The 3,986-nt window shown below is 44.2% G+C and overlaps 1 pseudogene; it reads right to left on the bottom strand.

Annotated features, from left to right (window-relative positions):
- Nucleotides 1-826, bottom strand: LOC122705709 (annotated as a pseudogene).
- Nucleotides 827-3,986: the final 3,160 nt, after the last annotated feature.

Raw genomic sequence — 3,986 nt, 5'->3', positions numbered from 1 at the left:
CTATGCCATCTGGGGGATTTTGGATGGGCTAAAAACAGGCATTTCTGAAGAAAAGCTCTTAGGTTCCTTTTTGAACTGTCCTGTCTGTAGGGCAACCCAAGAATTCCTAGGTCCAATTGGCTCTGAGGAGCAGACCTGGAAGAGCTTTGACAAGACATCTAGCATAGCACACTGAAGAGAGAAACAACACCCCCTTCCGGGTCTGCCCGCAGCCAGAGCCCCATCTGCATCTGGGTTTGCGCTCAGCTCCCCCTGCAGCCCTCCATCACTGTGTCCCTCAGAGCACAGTAGTACACAGCCGAGTCTGATGCTTGCACTGCCTGTTTCTGCAGGTGGAAGGAGCTGTCCCTCTTCACAAGAGTGGCCTGAAAACCTTCATGCTCTACCTTCTTGTCTGCTGTTGAGCCCTTCAGGAGGAGTTGAGGAGGTTTGTTGAGATGTTGGACATACCAGAAAAGATAGGGAGCCGAACCAGCAGTCTGGTAAGTGCAGTTCAGGGTCATGAGAGCCCCCTCTGAGACAGTCACTGGGCCTTCTGTCTGGGTCACTGAGTCACCATTGGTCCCTTCTACAAGAGAATCACTTCGTTATAGTAGAAATGTACAGGAGGAGAGTTTTCAGTCAGAGAAGAAAAATAAAACTTACCTATAGTTATAGGAAAGTGAAAAATCATTAACATTTAGAATAAAATGCTACTTACTGAATATTAAGATGATCAGAAGAACTGAGTGAGTGACAGAACGCATGCTGGCAAAAGAAAACGGTCGTTGTTCCCTGGAATACACCAGTCTAACGAATCTAATCTCCATCTGGATGTTACAGAAGCTCCTCACTCAGAAACTGAGAGCCCCTTACTGCACAGCGGCAATATTCTGTCTTGTGGCTATAAAACAGGCAAGTGAAACCAGCTCCTGAACACAACTAGGAACCGCATCTGAAGGAAGCCCCTCCCTCTCGTGGTGATAAGTGAGAATTGCACCACAGTGGAGTCTGACCTATTCCTCCTGATAACAGCTTGTGGGATTACATACAGGAGAATGGGACAGGACCCTAAGAAGAGAGTCCTAAACATAAGCGTGCTTAGGGAAATATTCTATTATTACTTCCATAATTTTTTGCATGGTACAGGTATCTCTAGCTTCACAAGAAACCCCAGTTACAATTTCTAGATGGAACAGTCAGAGGTTTCTTCCTCACATATGTCTCCGATTTCCATGGGTCAGAGAAGGATTCCTCTGTAAAGAAAGTGCTTCCTTCTCTCCCCAAGTCATTTCTCTGAAGTAGTTATATTCATGTTGACTCTGTCAACATGCCGTGGAGAAATTTTTATCTAAGGCAGGTGTCAAATAATGTGTAGTTAAGTGATAAGGTCATTATCCTGATTTATCATGGAATGACAGATTTGTAAAACACAATAAAAATAAAATACATGACTTCTTTTTCACTGTTAACGGTAGAGTTGATCTTCCAACTAGAAAACTATTTTTGGACCTTGAACATCAGATAGCACAGAGATAAGGAAAACAGATGAGATGAGCACTAACATTGCCCAGCTTACTTCATGGAGGCAGTTTCTAGGCACCAGTGCATGAGGGATTTACCACAAATAGTGCAGCTGTCTCACTGTGGGATTGAGACAGAATAGGAGAACGGAGATCCTGAGATACCTAAAACTTGTGGACCTCTGTACCAGAGGGGAGCAATGTTGACAAAAAAAGAAAGAGAGAGAAATAAGTGCAAGCCAGGGGTTGGGGGGGAGAGTCAGGAGGAGTTGGACCATCCTGGATGACATCAAACTTACACCTTTAGCCTCATGAGGCACAGGTGACCTTACTTAGGTAATCTGGTTCTTGAAACATCTTTTTACCTCTTGTCACATTCTTGCTTTAATTCAACTAAGTATTTTTTTTAGAATGTCAAGTTTAGATCCTTAATATATTAGCCAGGCACTCTTCATTCCAGAGGCATGTGTGTGGTATTTATCTGTCTTCTGTTTATTTATTAGGGATTCAGGAATCTCAATGGAAAGAACTGTTTGCTCACTGTCTGTCAGCCTGTTTGTCTAGTTCCCTGTGCAATTATTTGTGCTAGTGAAGTGAACCCAGCAGAAGATTTAATGGGGTCATTTCATAGCTTGTTCTTTTCTCTAGGATTGGGTTTACTTTATGCAAAGTCTAGCTATAATATAGTAAGAAGTCAGAACATTGTTCTTTGATGACATAAACCATTTTAAGGCTTGGGGACATCGTGGCTGCAGACAGCTGTGAGGGTGCCTTACACGGGCTCTCAATGTTGTCAGTCCAGTAACAACGGCTGTGACTAAGTCAGCTGAACTCAAGAACAGTCTTCTTCAAATGTGCCTTTTTCAGCTACTGAGATTTTCTCACCAGTTATAATGAACTTTGTTAGTTCTTCCCAAAACTGGGATCATTGTTAATGCACATCTGATGCTGAGCTGTTCTTTTTGCTTGTTTTGTTCTTTTGTCTGCACAGGTCTTAGTTTAGGCTTGTGGGATCTAGTTCCCTGACCAGGGATCGAACCTGGGCCTCCTGCAATGTGAGTGCAGAGCCCCAGTCACTGAACCAACACTCTCCCTAAAATTAGAATCTTGAGTTGAAGCTATCATGCTGGCAGGACTCTCTGGCTCAGCAGATCACCTAGATTCTCTTAAACTCTTGTGCATTTTCAGGAATCCCTCCAGCATTCATTCTGGAAATTTGCAGGGTTGTCTACAATGTGGAAAACATTTCCTACCTCAAATGGCATTCAGTTGATTGAGGAGCAGGTGAGCAAAAAAAAAAAAAAAAAAAAAATCCTATGCCCTGTCTGTACTCCCACTAGCCTGGCCCCAAGTACGTGAAATGAGGGATCAGACCGAAAGCAGAGAACTGAAGCAGTTACTACCAGGGAAATAAAATCAGCTAGAATACTTTTATTTTCCCACCGTTAAGATTTATTTTTGCTCTTTCATTTCCCTCTCCATTTCTGGGTCTGTTTATTAAGATGCTGAACCCCCAGGGCACAGGTGGCCAGCCCCCAGTGTGCAGGACTCTAGGATGTTAGGGAGGAAGGCAGTGCTCACCTTCAGGTGGGTGTCCAGATCCACCCTAAGTGACGACGGTGACTACATCTGCCAAGACCATAAAACTACTATAACTATTACACTCTGCATTTAAGTAGTTGTGTCTATAAATTGAGCTTCCCAGGTGCTAAGTGATAAAGAATCTGCCTGCCAATTGGGGAGATGAGGGTTTGATCCCTGGGTGAGAAAGATCCCCAGGAGAAGGGAATAGCAACCCACTCCAGTATTCTTGCCTGTAAAATTCCAAGGACAGAGGAGCCTGGTGGGCTACAGTCCATGGGGTTGGAAAGAGTCAGACAAAACTTAGCAAATCACACATGCCTATAAATTATGAAATGACAATGATTCAGTATTCTGGCCACATCTCACAGACTGCCCAGTAGTAAAACATCCATCTCTTCCCACCTGTGTGCCCACCACTGTCCTGCCAGAAAGTCTAGTCCTCAAAGTTGCAGATGGCATGATTGTATCAGAGACGCAGAGCAGGGACCACAGTGGCTCCACATCCCGCTCATGAGCAGAGGAGTGTGGAGATGTTCCTGCTTTGGGAGTGGGTGATACTTTCTCCCAGTTTCTTGAGCAGGTGAAAAAGCTCACTCTGCTGCCAAGGTAGCTTATTGTAAAAGTGCCATAAACACTCTTTCCACGTGTCTGAAATATGACTGATTGATGAATTAATTTTCCCTTTTTTGTTGTCGTTGAGTCCCTAGGTCATGTCTGACTCTTTACGACCCCATGAACTGCAGCACGCCAGGAGCTTTATTCTCTCTTTCCTTGATTTTTCCATCCCTTCTTGTTGCTCCAGAAATGCTGCTGCCTAAGTAAGTTCCAAGAGGAGAGCTTCCAGACAAGATATTCCTTCTGAAGGGCCCTGTGGATCAGAGCAGCTCAGTCTGTAAATGT

This window comes from Cervus elaphus, chromosome 12 (assembly GCF_910594005.1).
Source record: "Cervus elaphus chromosome 12, mCerEla1.1, whole genome shotgun sequence".
NCBI classification, from domain to species: Eukaryota; Metazoa; Chordata; class Mammalia; order Artiodactyla; family Cervidae; genus Cervus; species Cervus elaphus.
The sequence above is the reverse complement of the archived record's forward strand: the minus strand, read 5'-3'. Positions and strand labels throughout refer to the sequence as shown.